The 18929-nt window shown below is 40.6% G+C and overlaps 1 protein-coding gene across 2 annotated transcripts in view; it reads left to right on the plus strand.

The window, feature by feature from the left end:
* The window catches only part of plppr2a (phospholipid phosphatase related 2a), a 180083-nt gene that overhangs the window by 64970 nt on the left and 96184 nt on the right, over window positions 1-18929 (plus strand). Inside the window, exon 2 of one of the 2 annotated variants that reach the window (XM_082531108.1) lies at window positions 18832-18897. The exons of the other annotated variant lie outside the window; for it this stretch is intronic. The gene's annotated coding sequence lies outside the window, so the exon portion shown is untranslated. The remainder of the gene's footprint in view (window positions 1-18831; window positions 18898-18929) is intronic. 2 annotated transcript variants of the gene reach the window in all.

The following is an 18929-nucleotide window of genomic DNA, read 5'->3' on the forward strand; positions in this document are numbered from 1 at the left end:
CCTTGTCTTATTGCTTTACGGTAGGATTAACGTAGTGTAAAATTATGATATTATTTTATGCCATGTTATACCCCTAATTAAAGATTGTGAATTATTATGTAGTTTTAGTTTGCATTATTCTCCTGAATTAGAAGAAGCTGATAACTATTGTATTAGTTAAACTGATTTGCATTACATTAAATTGCTGACTTGTTGTGAATGAATGATATTGTTTTACGATGCATTATATTGCTGAGTTATAAGAAATACTGTTCGCAGAAGGTTATTGTCTAATTTGTCTGAGTAGAAGAGAACAGAGTGTGCTGGAGTTTTCTGCCCCATTTCAGCAGGAGCAGATAAACAGGGAGCCAAGGTCGTAGCTTAGGCGCTGTGTGAGAGAGAGCATGTGAATGTTTAGGCTTTTTATGATAAGGTGGAGGCACCAGAGGTTATAAAAGTTTGAGCAATGCTCCACCATTTTGAGATTTTGAGGCTGTCTGCATCAGTGTCCATCTCCCACGTGTGTGATCATTAAATCATCGTTTGACTCAACCCGGCCGGACCAGTGTTGTTATTGTGGTTTTTTCTCTTGTCTCCATCCCCAATATTTTGAACCTTAACAGCTTGGGGGCTCGTCCTGTGGTATTGGGGTGGAATTTAAAAGTTTGGACGGTCCGAGGTTGTCGAACGGACAGGCACGAGCCAGTGGTCTGATTTGAGTGGACAAAAGCCGGCTTATCTAAAGGTAAGGCACTACCTGTTGAATTATTTCCAAAATGTGCCAAATTGGATATGACTAAATTAAAGTCTACTCACTGAAATTACTGGTAGAGTGTCTATTTTGATTTTGATGAGAATCACCGTGTGTTATGCAGTTAAAGTTGCTTAAGAATGTTTAATGAAGTTGAAGAAATATGAAAGTAATAATGTTGGGTTTGAGTCCCTGGATATTGAGCTGAAGGCTCAGGTAGTTTGCTAGGGAAATTAGGACAGAAACTGTTCCAGAAGTAACAGATACTGTTTAATAGTTTTACAAATTAGGACAGAAACTGTTCCAGAAGTAACAGAGACTGTTTAATTGGTCGTAAAAAAGTTATCTTTCTTCGGTGGGACCCGTTATGGTAAAATTTTTCAAAATCGGTTAGGTTAAAATTATTATAGGACGGCACTGGAAGATGCTAAGAAGCACATAGCCCGGAGGTTACGCTCCCTCCTGGCCGTGGACGCGCGGTCTTGACCTGTCGGCGAACAGGGGTAGTTCAGTTTTGGTTTAACTGTGGGGTACAGGGCATCCCGAAATAAGCTAGGAGTTACCGAGACTCCTCATCGTTTAAAACGGTGTCATGTGCTTGTTTGGACAAAGTTAAATTGAGTTAGGGATTTAGAAGTTAGGTCAGAAACTGTTCCCAGAAGTAACAGATACTGTTTAATTGATTACAAAAAAGTGAAGCTTTCTTCGGTTGGACCCGTTATGATAAATTTGTCGAAATTTGTTAGGTGCTGAATCTGTCAGGCCTGTCAGTAATTGTAAATATAAGACGTCTTTGTAATATAAAATAGAAGAGTTTTGTCTGAGCTTTGTGTGACCCTGTGTGTGACGACAGCGCACTGCAGCGCTGCGAGCTATTTTTAGACGGTGTGTGAACATGCAAATGAGCTGTGACGCGCACAGAGGACTTTGCTTCCTGTTTAGCGTGTTTTTGAGTTTTATAATTTTGATTTGCAAACAATGATACATGCCTGTAAGTAAAACGCTGATTTTGCTGATTATGATACTACAAATAAGGTGTTGAATGACTAGGGTGTGAATGATGTTGGAGTTTAAAGCGGAAACTCAGAGAGGAGTGTGTTGGGAGACTGGCATGTAGTCTGCAGTGCAAAGGTGGGCGTCTTGCCTGCTAGTCTATTTAACAGTGATGAAAATGATATTAAATAAATCTCTCAGTGTGTTGATACAGGTGGCTATGGGGCTGGACCAACTGCCCCCACAAGCACGGCGGCCGAAGCAAAATTATAGTAATGGACACAAAATCAGCAAGAATCAGCAGCTGTGGAAAAGACAGCAGCTAGCAGAGAATTAAAGGAGAAATTAAGAGAAGTTTTACACATAAAATTGCGGCCAACAGACTTGTGGAGGTTGGGAAGGCGCCTGGAGCATCACAACAAGAAGGTGAAACAAAAACACACACAAGCAGAGAAATGTGAGAGAGAGGCACGTGCTAGAGAAATGCCTCGTTTGAGAAAAAACGTTAAATTAGCCCATGTACAAACGCACATACACGCAATGAAGAAACAGCTTACACCCATGAACACGTGAACATTTTCCAGCAAGTTTAAAGCAGTGAAACTTAACATACACCCGCCGTTACACAATAAAGTTTATCCACTACTAACAAATAAACCCTCTGGGTTGCAGGACAACAACTTAACTTTAAAAAAAAAAAAAAAAAATCACAACCAGTGATAACACGACAAATTTAGTGGTTAATAAAAGTCAAATTGTGACATGTTTTCTTCTGATTGATTAATACAAGTGATTACTGAATGAAAGAAAATTCCATTTTTGTGCTGTAAACATGATCTTAAGAATTTTAACATGTACCTGTGTTGTCCTGTCAGCTTGGTGAGTTATGAGAGGATTATATGGTGAAAAAAAAAAAAAAACAAAAAAAGGGGGAGAGAAGGCTGACACAGGGCCTGGTCCCGTTGTTTTTCCCCTCTCTGAGTAACACAGCCAATACAACATGATTTTCCTGTTCGTTTGTTTTTGTTTTTGTTTTGTTTTGTTTTTTCTCTTTATGCTTGATTACAGGCTGCTTTGTCGGCCCGGAAAAGCCGAGGCTGACCCTGGACTCCTGCTCTCCCCTCTACCATCTTTGCTCTCTCCTCTACCATCTTTGATGTGACCCTGACTAAATGCTAAAGCAGCTGAACCCGCAACAACAACTTGAAAATGTCAACAGTGCTGCAGGAAAATGATCTCATGCAGCAGAGACGGAGAGCGGTAATCCAAGGCCCGTTTCACTACACGGGGAGATTTCTGTCAGCGTCTTTTCTTTCTGAGAAGATTGAGAAAGGCCCGGCTCCCACCACCGATTCTGACCACCTTATATAAAGGAACTATTGAGAGCATCCTGAGCAGCTATATCACTGTCTGGTTCGGGAACAGCACCATGCCGGACAGACAAGCACTACAGAGGGTTGTGCAATCAGCTGAGCGCACCATCCGCTCCGAGCACCTTGACCTGCACTCAATCTACAGCAGGCGGTGCTGGACCAAGGCCAGGAAGATGGTGAAGGACCTCAGCCATCCCAACAACAGACTGTTCTCTCTGTTGCTGTGTACGTGACAAATAAACATCTGGATTTGGAAAACGAGGCACTCGCAAAGCCACCAGCATTGTGCCTGATTGGACACACCCCTCTCACACACTCTTTACATTCTTGCCATATGGAAAAAGACAGCTTCAGCTGACAGAGCTGTGACGAGACGCCCATTAAGCCCAGATGAAAAGTGAGGCCGAGCAAAACCATGCTGACCTTAACCACTCTGCATTAAAACTGTGCAGGACAGTGACGGACCAACAATGACCATCGGGCAGCAAAAAGGGCGTGCCAGAGACAGGAGGAGTAACTGAGGTCAGGAGGCACCTCAGAATGGACAAAACACCAGGAGAAAATAAGCTGAAGGCACAGGTGTCGGGGCTCGGCCAGGAGCTGACCTCTGAGAAGAGCCGAACAGCAGAGCCGCAAAAGGCCGTGGAGCAAAGCAAGGAAAACATCAATGGACTTAAATCTGATTTCTACGGAAAAGACTCTGAGGTTTCTGCCCTCAATAAGACCTCGAGGCATCAGAGCAGAAACTGAGCATGGCCCAGGAGGAGCTAGCTGAAAATCGAACCCATCAGGCTTGGAGTCCTAGACACCGGACTTGAAATCAGGCCGGAGCATCCTGGAGCTAGATGAGCAGTGTGATTTGTCCGGTCTGCTATGGAGCGAACGTTAGGGGGATGGCTTCCTGTCGCCTCTGCCGTCCTCCGATCGCTCAGCGTCATGGGCTGCCCAGCTCTGGACTGAACGCTCGGGCCGAGACACCCAAACAACCATGGACTCCATTCCCCTGGAATGGGACCACGACTACGACCTCAGCCGTGGGCTTGAGAGTGCAAGAAGGGATCCCAGAGAGCCTTGAGGCCTGTGTAAAACTAACAGAACAAAGATTGAGGTCTTCCACTGGGGAGGTGGAAGCTGCAGACTCTCCTATACACCTTCTGGATGTCAGCCGTTCCACCTGCAAACAAACGGACAGCAGTCGTACTTCTGCAAGCAACAAACGGACATCCAGACAATTGAGCTGCGTATCAAAACCCTGAAGGAAGACCGAAGCAAAAGGGTCAAGTTAAGGAGGAGCGAAATAAGGAGAAGATGCTGGACACTGGAGAAAAGGACTGCCTCAATTGGGGCCAGAACCAGTATGGACAGAACTCTGAGCAGCAGCACCAATGGATGCAAACAGACTGAAAAGGAGGAGGGCAGGACCCAGGGCACGCTTCAGGCCGTGGTTTACCCAGAACACTACAACAGGAAAGTGATGAACACAAACACCCACACAAACACACACATCTACATGCACCGACTCAGAGTGAAAAGAAACATACATATGAACATATGCACTCGTTGATTGAGGGAGAAATGACACACACACACACACAAATTAAAATGTTGATTCAATGAACTGAGAAGTGATCCACACACACACACACACGCTGATGCAATGAAGAATGCTTTACTAACAAATGCTGCACACAAACACCCAAATACGGAGTTGGTTACAACAGCAAGAACTGATTGATTATTTATTGCTTAAATGTATTTCATGCCATGCAGAGGGCATTTGTGTAGATTTAGAGGACATGGTCTGAAGCACTTTGATAATGAAAACAATGTCTGTGCGTGATGTCTGTTTATGGCTCAAAGCCTCCACTGAATTGTTTACTGTGCTTCACACAGTCTAACAAGGAGCAGTGGTACAGAGCGAAAATGATGAATGAATGGTGTGAGTTTTATTTCGAAGAGATTATGAAAAGGTTGTGTTTATTCAACTTAGTTGTTTACGTTTTTGCCAAGGTAAAGAGTTGGTGTGTAACTAGTGTCCACTATTGAGTCAAGTAAATCCAACATGTTTTGTTGGTGCAAAAAGGAGTTTTGGTTGATCTTTGGGTTTTGTTTGATACTAGGTTGATTCTATCAGTGAGGTTTGGATTGTTCTCTTTCTCTAAGAGAGAGAAAGATGGTTTGAACTTTGGACATATTTGCAATGGGCCCCAGTATCTGTTATCATATGAGTGTTTAATTGGTTACGTCTGTGTTTGCTTTTGTTACAGTGCACTGAGATAAGAACATCTGAGAGGTGTGATCCACCGGTGGTGATATTTTGGTATTTTGTGAGTTCCTGATTTAATAAATCAGCTCTTTAATCCAGGCCTGAGAGATTGAACTTTAAAGCGCTATAAAATATTCTTATTAAAAACAGTCGCAAAGTATTTTTTCTCCATGATTATAATGGGCTTGGGAGAAAATTGACTTATATGGGACACTGATCCTGAAGCCTAAAAGGATTGCAGCGAGTCAATCCAGTCCAAAGAAGGAAAAACAAACAAGGAGCTGTTTCCTTTAAAATGATGACGTCATCTTGCTGGTGATGGAGCCTCGAATAGGCTGCGCGTGAGACTCCATTATCAGCAACTTTTGGTATGAATGTGTGTGGATGTATGCATATGACTGACGACTAAAAGTCATGGACTGACGACTAAAAGTTTAACTGACTTGATACTGAGACAAAAACGGTGCTGACTTTAGGATTATTGAATGTCCACAGACAATTCGCCCAGCCTGTAAAAGAAGGGTGGATGTTTTGTTTTGCTTTGTTTTGTCTGCAAGAACAGAAGAATGACAGAGACTAAAGAGCTGTAGCTTCACAGCAGTGTGAACTGCAGACTGAACCCTTTGGTTGCTAATTTTGAGCTACTGATGTTTGCATTAAGGAAATTGTGTTTTAGTAGCTGTGTTTTAATTAAGGTATTACATTATATTGTTGGGAATATTAAATGCTAAAGTGAAGAAAAGGTTTGATCCCACTCATGACTGAGCATATTATTATTAACCATAGTGGGTCACTATAGAGAGTCAATTAATTTTAGAAAAAAAACAAACAAACAAAAAACCCTCCACCGAGGTCTATGAATAAGAGGGGAATGATAGACAGCCACACTCAAAATGGAGATATGTAATGATAAACACTGGTCCCCGTCTTTTGGGCGCTCTCTTGAAGTAGTCAACAATTTAAAAGTAAGAAAAAAAACAGGGAGAAATTATTTTCGTTTTTTCTTTTTTCTTTTTTTCTTTTTTCTTTTAAATGAATCAAGTGTTATTAAAATAACAATCTCATAAGATGAAGATCAGGGACCAACCCAGAAGTCACTGACACTTCACCAACTGTAAACTATTGGTTTAGGAATAAGTGATGGCACTGAACTTTCTATTTCACAAAAGTCAATTTATTTAGGATATCTGAGTAAGTACTGATTTTATTTGGAGACACAAAGGAACATTTGGTACTTCCCTCATCGCACATCTGTTTCATTGTTGTACCCAATCATTCTACAACTGAAATGCCTTGGACTGCTAACCATTTCAGGCAAGTGGAGTGAACCATATTTTGCTAGACTCTCATCAGATTGGGGCTTCCTTTTATTGATCTTTGGAGAGAAGTCTTCATTACTGGTATTATTCAGGTCTTGTTCACATGTTTGTCCCAGGTTTCTCAGCCAAGAGGAGCTTAAACCCCAGATATTGTGAGTTCTTTTCACACATTGAGATCACTGATAACTCTCAGCAACGACGTGATCTCGTAGAAACAATTAGGTGTTATGGATTTAACTATAATTGCGACTCTTATTTTTTACTTTACTGGAAAAGATTTCTGCATTTTACCCATATTTTATTTTTAACTCAAAATCAAAATTCCAGATTCTACTACATGTTGGTTTTGCACCAGATAGGACGACAGATTTCAGGTGGCCCTGTGTCTTTCTCTATTACATCTGCCACTGCATCTCGATAATCTTTGTGTGGCTTTTAGTGGGTCCTGACCCTCTCATATTTTGAAAAATCTATGTTCGAATCTCCCTTAATAATTGTGTTAAGAATTCTCTCCGCCTTTGTCAAAAGTTGGGTATTAGGAAAAAGTGAAATAAATATAAATATAAAGTCCCAATGTGTAGAGCACACATTAATAAATTAGTCATGTTCCCTGTGAAAGTAAATGAGCCTAATTCTTAAAGACCCCTGAAATTATTTACCAGATGTTTATTTTTTGAATAAAATAAAAATCTGAGTTTAACAAAACATTTTAAATGTAAATATCAAGCTTACCTTTCTCTCTTCCATAAAATGTGCTTGTGGGCACGCCAGCCATTTTGAAAAGGTGGGAAAAACAATTGGCAAGGCCACACCCCCACACATGTGACATAATTTTAAAGGTACTGTTGTCCTCTCTAAGAAACATCAGGATTTAGAGGAGTGGCAAGTAGAGTATGAGAGCTACAAGCAAAAAACTAAATGTGTACTACAGTGCGCAAAAAATGAAGTACTGGGTCATCAGGGGGTCTTGAGGGACATTTATAAAACAAAAAATCCCACAAACTTTAAAAGTGCACTTGAAAAGCTCACACAAGAAGGTTAACCTAGCTTACCTAGAAGACCTCATCAGGGGGAGCACACTCCCCCTCTTTGAAGAGCTCACCCACTTAACTCGCATCCCAAGAAAACAGCTAACCCCAGATAAGGCAGCGTGATGTATCCCGAGATAACAGGACTGGGACATCTAAATAAAGGTGTGAAACAATCGCCTTCAAAAGGTTATCAATTAACTTTAACCAAAATTAGGACCACTCGGTGCGGCAAGAGTTAATAGTTATTAGTCTCAACACCCAAGGATAATTAGAAGAGCATGACTGATATGATGCAACTGAGATTTTGTTACACTTAACTTTTGCAAAACACAAATAAAACTAAATTGAAACTAAGGATTTTCAGAAAATAAAAACTAGACTAAACTAGCAAAGAATTGGTAAAAACTAATTACAACGGGCAAAAAATTGAAAATCTGGAGTCGAAACTAAATAAAAGATAAAACCTAATGAAAATGGCGAAACGTTTAAAACTCTGGTGCAGAGATTGGCAAATCTGACCAGGAACGTTATAAAATTGATTGTCAGAACAGTCAGCGTTAAAGCCACTTTTGACAGTCCATACTAGGATGGCATTGGACATCTTGGGGGTGGAAGGGGGGTTGGTGTGACCAAGGTGTGGTTTGGCTTGTCGTATGTATATTTGAGATCATATGGCTCTGGATGGACCAGTTACCAGGGCATGGAAGGAGGACAGACTCATTAAAGGAGGAGAAGGCATTTCCTGGGATTGGAGATCCTCTGGGTGAGTGGTTGATTAAAAGCATGCATAAAATAGAAGTTATCTGTTGTTATTGATTGGTAATAGATTGATAATTGGCCTCATTTACAGCTGTATTGACTTGTTGTGGACGTAGTCGACTTCAGGTTTAAACACTTTAATTAACAGGTTGAAAATAGTGACATTAAAGGAAGAATATGCAGCGCCACCCTGTCAGACGCCAGTGATGGTGGAGCTCACTGATGAATCAGGTGAGCTGGATTCATGGCTGATTCAAAACTAAGATCCCCCTGCTGTGGTCAGTAAGGGGAGAAAAGGGGGAAATAAAATCAAGAATTAAAGAGGCATTCATAAACGTTTAGGTGTCAAGTGAAACGGGACAAAAGGGGGTGTTATACTGTTATTTTCAATGTCAGCATTATTATTGTATGAGAATCATGCAACAAGCATTGCATCGATGATCATTTATTGTAGTTTTTGACCTTATACTAACATCTGTGTTCCTGTGATTGTTATAACCTCTGATGAATCTTCTATTTACAGGTGTTAGGATAATGATATAATTTTTCATTGCAGGTGTAACCATGATCATTTTTATACATATTGCAACTTGTTGCTCATTGTAGAGTTGTGCTCAAGTTAATAAGGGTTAAAAGCTACAGTCAGCGCGAATGTCTGGCTGATCTATTGAGGGGAAAGGCTTCGAGCATAGAAGGCCGCACGCGCTTACAAAACACTGATATCATGTTATTCTTTGTGATCTTTTCTTCAATTATGTCTTTAAGGTTAGTTTAAATAGTGGCAGTTAATTAAACGAGATTTATTAAAATATTAAATACCTGAGTCAGAACGTTACACGCGGATCACCTTAAGAGTCTGGGAAACTTTGTAGATGCCTAACTTTTTTGAATGTTCTAGCTCCGTTGATTTGACACATTGGAATGTGTCAAAAAAGGGGGGGAAGGTTGAGCTTTAACATCAAACCAGGATTATTTGAACATTTTATAACTTCATTTGTGTCTTTAATAATTTAGGAATGGCAAAGCTTAAGCTAATAGCGGTCCGAGAAGACGGACCTTTTAGAGAATCAGTGAAAAAGCATAAATTATCACTTTCATGTTTAATCATTACTCATTGAAATGAACTGAATAGCGTTTAGAAGATTTGTTAATTTTTTGTCTTTTGTTAAAAAGAGGGGTTTCAATAATTTTCAGACACACCTTGCAAATGTGCTTATAACGAGTTGGCACTCGGCCTTTTGAAGGTCAGAAGCTTCGTTCGGCGTGACTGTCCGGACTGATAAAGTGTAAGAAATGCCTTGAGTGTGGAGGGCTAAATGCAAACACTGCTTACACACACATAAGATATGATTAGAATAAGTCCCTGGGACATTCTGAATGTTTTAGACCAATTCTGAATCACTAGAAGGTCAGTAGATGACAACATTAGATTATTAGGGTTAGGAAGAGAGGTGTTTTGGTTTTCTGTCTCTTACAGAGCAAGGAACAGACACCAGACGAGGTCACAGAGATGCGAGGATCCTCCGTAGCAGAGTCAGACACAGTGACTGCCGAGACATCAACTGGGTCCAAGGGTCATGGCGTTTGGGCTCCAGCTAGTCACCACAAAAGGATGGATCCCATAAACACAGCCAAATAACCATGAAGGGGTTGGCGGAAATCCGGGAACACCAGACCAACGAAGTTCGAGAGGCTTTTGGGCAAAAAGGGGACACCTTCCTGTTCCTTTTTCTGGAGAATACACAGATCGTTGTTTGAAATCGGAGCAGAATAATCCCCTGATCTGTGTTACAACTGAAGGGTTGTCTAACCCCTAAGGTTGGAGAATTAAGAGCAGAGGATCACCCAACTGGACGACACTGGTAGCTGCAGCAATAAAATAAAGGTTAAGAGCTCTTCGGACAGAGGTTCTAGTCTACGTCTGAATGGTATAAGGGAACACCAAATAAAGCAGTGGGAGACAAGGACATTGTCATCTGGACCTGCTACTGTTGGAATCCTAGTTTTTCTTGCACCTGACTTGCGTAAACACAGAGGTCATCTTACATATGGTTTGCCCCTCAGGGGGACAAAGGACCTCAGGAGTGAGAAGAGATGAACCCGGCCACACTGGGCTACAGGGTGTTTGTGAGGTCATTATTCTAATGACCTCATCAGGGGGAATTGTAAAATTATGATATTATTTTATGCCATGTTATACCCCTAATTAAAGATTGTGAATTATTATGTAGTTTTAGTTTGCATTATTCTCCTGAATTAGAAGAAGCTGATAACTATTGTATTAGTTAAACTGATTTGCATTACATTAAATTGCTGACTTGTTGTGAATGAATGATATTGTTTTACGATGCATTATATTGCTGAGTTATAAGAAATACTGTTCGCAGAAGGTTATTGTCTAATTTGTCTGAGTAGAAGAGAACAGAGTGTGCTGGAGTTTTCTGCCCCATTTCAGCAGGAGCAGATAAACAGGGAGCCAAGGTCGTAGCTTAGGCGCTGTGTGAGAGAGAGCATGTGAATGTTTAGGCTTTTTATGATAAGGTGGAGGCACCAGAGGTTATAAAAGTTTGAGCAATGCTCCACCATTTTGAGATTTTGAGGCTGTCTGCATCAGTGTCCATCTCCCACGTGTGTGATCATTAAATCATCGTTTGACTCAACCCGGCCGGACCAGTGTTGTTATTGTGGTTTTTTCTCTTGTCTCCATCCCCAATATTTTGAACCTTAACAGTAGCTATGTCTGTTTTAGTTTAAGTGCTTCTTTACATATAGATGAACTGTTGGACTTTCCAGACCAGCAGGTTAAGGGAAGTTGTTTATGGGGCCACACTCTGACCCCACACACACACATACACACACATACGCTCAATGGAGTATAAAATAAAGACCGGGGCAGTTCTCTCACTGGAGTCTCTTAGAGTGGAGGCTGCCCTTGCTAGCAAGAAGTTCTGTGTGTTTCTCTTCTCTGAGTCTTTACTGAAGAAGTGTTTTAGAACATTTTCCCTAACATCTATAAAACATCATAAAGCGTTACTATCAGCAAACATACTCTCAAAAGCGCCAGTTTGTTGCAGTTTGTGAGTGCGGATCCCACGTAGATTACTTTTTTTTTTTTAGTGGTGGAAATGGGGTTCAATAATGGTTTAGAGCTGCATTTCAGCCAGTGATTGAGATATTATTAAAACTGATGAAACTATGAACACAGAAAAATATCCTCCGAGTTTGAGCTACCATGCACCTCCATCTGGAAAGTATCTGATTGGCAGCAGCTTCATTTTTCAGCATGACAATGATCCCAAACACACTGTCAATGCAGTGAAAGCATACCTAGATTGGAAAACATGCAATGACCTCCCCAGAGCTCAGGCCTCAGTATTATTAAAGCAGTATGGGATCATTTGACAGAGAACAGACGAAAAGGCAGCCAACATCTAAAGAAGAGAAAAACGTCCTTCAAGAAGTCTGGAGAAGTATTCATGAAGACTACTTAAAGAAATGATAAGAAAGCTGCTTAAGAGAGGTCAGGCTGTGCTGAAGAATAAAGGGGGTCATACCAAATACTGACAGTGAAGCTTGTTATTGTACAAACACAGTTTTTACCTCATACACTGCATTTCCATGTGTGCTTGCACTTGTTTCAATAAATTGCTGGACCTATTTCCTATTTTCTAACAAAGCATAAGAGGATAGCTCAAGATGTTTGCACATTCCTCTGTCTGCTTTGCAAATTAAACCATGCTTGTGGCTTGTGCTATGACACCAAAAAGAAGACATCATAGTGGATCTGTCAGAGTGCAAAGATTAACTTTGAAAAGTAACAAAAGAGCAACAGATCTCTTGCTGTATGACATAGATTGTTATGTTTGGCACAAAAATCAACACAACAGTTTTTTTTGTAGAGAAAGTAATGTTTGAGTGTTTACAAGTAATGGCAGATCATCGTGTCCGCAGTGGATGGAATTTGTCAGACACAGGGGGAGACTGCATAACTGGAAGCCTCCTGCCAGCTGACACCAGAGACCCTTGGGGTGAGGGGCCTGATTCAGATCAATATGCTCTATGTTACAAACTTGCCTGAGGCAGACTCATGTATGACACATCGCGGTACATTCAGGTATTTGCGCTCACACAGAAGTGATCGCTCTGTTTTTATCTCAGCCTTTGAGTCTCTTCTGCAGTGTCAGATGTTTTTTTTTTATTTCTGTGGAGTCGTCATCTTGCAGCACAGATTGTTAGCCATCGTGCGCGGCTCCCTTCAAAGGCCTGCGTGCAGCCTGATGTCAGCGTGACTTACTTCATCATTGGCTCAAATCAGCATCAAAGCCCCATCAAACACGAGGCTGTTGCAGATGGCGGCTGTGTGCTCCGTTGCCTTGTTTGTTTGAGTGGCTCTGTCAAGTACTTGTTAATTAGGAAGAAGGGAAACCCGTGCTTCCCAGCAGGCTGAATGCTGCCCTCAACAGCTTTCAATGATTAACCCCTTCCATCTCTCCAAATAACAGATCAGTAAAAGATGATGTTGCTCACTGTTGCACACTATGTGCTGAGCACATTTCTCTCTGTGTGTTTTCATTTGATCCCCTGTGCGCACTCAGACTTTCTCAAAGTACTCCTCAGTGCACATGCTGCCATGCTCGGATGCACTCTCTGTTTGGCTAGAAAGGAAAATGATGTACTGTCTAGAGTTGTCTCAGTTCCTACTATAGTCTGTGCTGAGCTGGGGAGCATCTGTGGGACTAGTAAAGAATGAAAGATATCTGAACAAACATGAACACACTAGTATCAGCATGGCAAACAAACAGTTAGTTACTTAGCCATTAACGATTTGAAGCGAGCAGTCGCTGAGTTAAACTAATGTTAACTTTGAGCCAAATGGTTTTGGCGATAACCACTGGGAATGAAAAATACTTTTAACTGACATATGACAAAGACGGTTACGTACACAAACGGTGCCATTGGTAACTTTATTCCTTGCATCGTCGTCTGAATCATGTAGATGTCAAGTTACCCACGTTACACACACTCTGTGAAAAACTTTACAATCTACTGACCCAACGTAATCCCTAAACAAACAAGCCGTGTTTTTTTTTTGTTTGTTTTTTGGGACAATCAATTAAGCGGAAACAGGGTCCTGAGTGACCAAAGGCTGTCGTGTGAGATTTAGTTCCACCCAAGATCTATCCTAACTAAAACTGCTGAAAATGCAGTGCCTTGCAGCTTTGTTTCTGTACAGCGTTCCCATGGAGACACCTGTCCACCAACTACCAAAAGCACCTACAATGGGTACACCAGCAACAGAACTGGACAGTGGATGGGTGGCCTGGTTTTCTTTTTACATCATGTGTCACTGAGGAGGAGATAACAGCAGGTAGAGGACAAGCTTGTGGAGGCAGTTTGACGCTCTGGCTGATGTTCTGGGAAAGCTTTGACAACTTAGCTCCTATCTAGAGATTGTTGCAGATTTCCATATTAATGGTACTCTCTGATGGCACTGTAGTCTGTGCCAATCCCCCAAAATTAACATAGCTGGCAACATGTGTTCATGTGTCCACTGGGGAATGTGGATGGGGGAAATTACAACTTGAACGCTTTTAATGGCTTAATATTAATCAAATTACTATATATCTATATCTACTATAGCCTTTATAGTGAATTTATCTAGTTTGTTAAGGACTACGTGACAACATTACTTCAAGTAGACTGACACCTCAGATGTTAATTAAGTAAAATATGTGTTGCTTAGCTGATATGTAAGCTAAACAGTTCCAGAAAAAAAATGGTGAAACGTTTATGAATACATTCATCACATGTCCTCATACCTGAAATGTCTCTAGTGAGGTTATCTCGAAAATTAAAACACTTTTGGGGGTTCTCCCTCTAGCCTAACCTAACACTTTAAAAACATGAAACTCATTCTGATTAAGTATCTGTGGGATGGGCTGCAAAAAACAGTCAGGTCCATGGAGGCTTACACTTACACGATCTGGTGCTAACTGAGCTACCCAAGTCATTTTAATGTTTCAATGCCACATTCTAAGCTTACCTTAGCTTAGGAAACATGAGAAAGAAAAAGGTTGATTTATCTGAAAGTGTTGCAGTATGCCAATTTTTAATAGTTGTTGCTCAGTTTAAACACGTAAACATGATAGTTAAAGCGCTGTAGATGGTAGATGAATTTTGTAACTCCTTTATATATTAACTGAGCACAGAAACGGTTCCATCCTTTGTGCAAGTTTAAGTGCAAATGTTTAAATTTGTGTTTACAGCACAAATGCTTCCTTCTTCCCATTAAACTCTTAGCAAGAAAGCAAAAAAGCTTATTTCCCAAAATACTGAGCTTGTGATGACAATTGTGTACAATATCAGTGCCGTGACCAGCCACAGCTGTGGGTGCATGTCCTCTTGGAGAACTTCAAGGGCCTGAAATTACATGGCTCGAGTAAATGTGTCTGCAGAAATCTTTGATTTGAAATGAGTTGATGTTTCAGCTTCAGCTACTGTGCAGCCCCGTTTTGTGTGTGTGGTCTGAGAGTTCTCACACTTAACATGCTCTGGCAGTAAGTCAAAGTGGTGGTGTCAAAACGTATGCAGAAATCGCAGCGTTTATTCTGCCATTATTTAAATGTTGCCATTGTTGCATTTTTCACTTGCACCTCAACTGCTGTGACACGCCACAGCAACTTCAGCTTAGTCCCATTTGTGAAACGCCCTGAAGATAAGAGGCATATGTATAAAGTATAAAGACTTGGACTCAGTGCGTTGCGATGATCTCATGAAGCTCATGAACCCAATTTTTTTTATAAAAGGAAGTCTGCTAAGAGTTGCCCTGTATTTATAGAAAAGAAAACTACAAGATTATGAGACCTACATAGTGAGCAAAGGGATGAATAGAAAATGTCCTGTTTGGAAAGCACTTCCTCTGTTAGACAAACGTAAACTTTCTGGGGGGAAATGGAGTAAACTTTCTGGTAAATCAATTTGCATCTTTGGTGAAAAAAAATGACATCAGTTTGATTTGTGGGAACATATTTTTTTCTGCCTCCACGTTTCCTAAAATAACCACAGTTTTGCTTTGGTCATGAGAAGCTGACCTCAGCAGCACTGCACAAATCTCATATACTAGCCCTTCGCTCACAATCCTCCTAATCCTTTTTCCCTACACTGCTCCTGCTTTTGCTGGATTTGGCTGAAAACCTCCTATGAACTGCAGCTCGGAGACTTTACTGTCATATTACTAACTGCTAGATACACTTTTAACTTTCTTAAAATCGACTTAGAAAAAAATAAGCTATGCAATGGAGCAATATTGATAAGCCAATCAGTAGTGAGCATATTGATTGGCTCCAATTAACCTCCATTTAATGTAAAGTGCGTTTATGAAAGTACAGGTAGTTAAAAGCAGTGTTAAAGATAAAAGTTATGTTTTCGTTGTTGTTGTTTTTTTAACTGCACTTTAAAAAGCTGCCTTGCCTACGTGACTCAGTGTTCAGAGGAAAAATTGTGCACCTAGTTAGCTCAACAGCCCTTTCTCACTTTCCACAGGACCCTCTCATCTTGCTCACAGCTGTTTCCCAGGCTGTAATCTACTTTGACAAATTACTTTCAATTAAAACATACAAAGACAACAAAGTCTGATTAAAGCAGATTTAATAAGACATCTGCTGCTTGTTTGTGTGAACATGTTTGTAACATATGCGCAGTCACACTGTGGAGACCTCCTTCTAGCTCTTTGGCCTTTTGCTGACTTCTGCTCTGCACTCTGACCCTTTTTTTTTGTTAATGAATGTTTCAAATCCAAGATAAAAAGAACTGGAGTATTTACCACGGGCAAAATCAAACCAACGATTACACTACAAATGAAAAGTGTTTTTTCAGTTCTCACAGCCAGTTAAAATTTTAAAGCCAGACACCCTCAAAACACTTCTATTTACTGCGTCCTAAAATGGTTACAGAATCCATAAATATGCACAAATGTGTCTTTCGTGTACACAGCTACACTTTTTCCCCCAATAATTTGCTTTTGTGGCGGTTACCTTAACTTGGCTCTCTTTTTTGTTAATATATAATACTTCTGAATTGAAGATACCTATAAAAGTGTTTATTATTATACCTGTAAAGCCTGAACCTTGAAATAATTGACAGGAAATACACTTTTTTTTTTAAACTGAAGTGTTTATTGGACCTTTTGGAAAACTTTCAAACAAAAATTGAGTTACAATTTTCCATATATATATGTTTTAATTGTTATCAGTCTTTCCACAACTGGGATTTGTGCAATTTATTGGGGGGAAAAATATTAATCAAATATGATATACTTGACATTACAGCATTATGTTCATTCTTCTCCATCATGTCCAAATCAGCCTGATAAAGTTCCTTAATACATGTGTTATGTATGGCCCAAAATGGCCTCCATACAAGAACGTAGTAAGCTCTAATGTTGACCAACAGGAAACCACCATGCTCACAATGCAATGTGAGCAGTGTGAGCGTTTTTTCCCTCCAAGTCAGACTACTGGCTGAAGACACAACTTCGGCTTGGAATCCAAGAGGTCAGGGTTGTAACCTTATCAGGCCTGGCGTTGTTAGAGGGTGGGTCTCCACACCAGATCCCGGGGCTTCCACTCTCAAGCTCAAACTTCTCCAAATCTTGACCAATTTCCTTTCCTTGGGCACAGAGGGTCTCCAATCCAGTCTTTTTTTTATCCCAGCAGATCCACATGAATCCTACTTAAAACGATTCCTCCCCCAGCATCATCAGATTACCTTAAAAGCTAAACCGGGCCAGGTTAAAAATCCTTTCCTTTAAAATGTGCACTTTTCATCCTGGAGTCTCTAAGGTCAACTGGCTTCCTTACTTAGAAAGCAGTTTGCTAACTGTAGCATGGGAGATGGGTGGTCTCGTAGGTTGTCTTGCATTGAAATCTGCTGCAATGACCCGGTTACTGCGTTCACCAGATATCGACACAATTTCGATCCGCTCCTCACGTGTTAACCTCTTCGACATGTCAATGGCTGTGAACAAAGAGAAACTTGTAAATAACTTATGGAAGAATAAAGTTACATTGAAACCAAGCACACCATTGTTTTTCTTGTGACATCACCAATAAGTTTGATGTGTCACATGGCCCTCTTCCTATTGAAAAAACAAAAGTTGTATCCAAGATGGCCGACTTCTAAATGGCCACCATGGTCACCACCCATCTTGAGGAGTTTTCCCCCTCACATATACTAATGTGCCACAAACAGGACTTTAATATCACCAACCATTCCCATGTTATTACGGTGTATCCATATAAATGGCCCACTCTGTAGAACAAGAATAGACCTCAGCTGTAGTCCATAACAGTCCCTTCTGACTGTCTCTGATCTATGTCCACATAGCTACAGCAGGATGACCAAAACAACAACATATTTAAGGTTAAAACACTTTTCTTATTTACTTCGTGCCTATTATCAAGGATGCCATCCTTCTGTCCTTCTGACTTTCACAGAGTCCCTGGAGAGTGTATGAAAAGAGGGGAGTAAAGGATCAGCGATAGCAGATATACGGGGTCACAATACATGAAAAAGGATTAGCATTCAAGCTCATATATGGTGCAACTCACAGTACAAAACATATTTTTCCTTAGCAACTGGTGGAAACACATGTAATGTGATGTAATGTGACATAATTTAAGAAAGCTCAAAATAACTTGTGATGACAAACATCATGTGGTGATCAAAGTCATTTTAGTCATTTTGATATCGAGGTTGCATCTTAACCCCATACATTACTCTGTGTTTCAGTCAGGTATTGTCATCCTGCAGGAGCATGCTGTCTGCCTGGAATAATAAAATGTCTGACTAAACACAAGTTTTAATCCAATATTTTGACTGCTGTGACAGACAAGGGCAGTGCAGCCTGAGGACAAAATTGGATTTAAATGTAGGTTTTTGCCCAGGCTTCTTCACTAGTCCCACAACACTAAAACATTCTTTATATAATATGAAATCTTGCAACAGTTTTGTGGTTCCAAGGCCCACACATGATAAATCGGCTGCTTACTAAAAAAAATCTCTAGAAAAGCCAATCCTTAATCTATTTTGCATTAACAGGCAATACGAGTTAGAAATAGGAGAGAGGAGGACTATTTTTGGCTGGAACAAAGCTATTTCTGGCCTCTGCTGAGGCACTTTCTCTAAATAGCCGTCTGCTTTGTGATCCTCAAATCATTTCCTATTTCTGCTTCATTTACATTTCTGCCTTCGTTCCTTTTTTAATCGTGAAGCTTAAATGATCCCACTACTTGGCCCTGAGATCAATAAAATATACAAATGGCTACATCCTTCTGAGTGTGACCCATTTTTTTTCTTTTAGACTCTTGCTTTAGAAAAGAAAAGATTCTACGAGGTTGCAGAGCTGATCGAGTTGAACAAAATGCAGGTAGGAAGCACACGCTATTTGGTCCTTTTTAG

The sequence above is a fragment of the Aulonocara stuartgranti genome (assembly GCF_965226115.1).
Source record: "Aulonocara stuartgranti genome assembly, chromosome: 4".
Classification (NCBI taxonomy): domain Eukaryota; kingdom Metazoa; phylum Chordata; class Actinopteri; order Cichliformes; family Cichlidae; genus Aulonocara; species Aulonocara stuartgranti.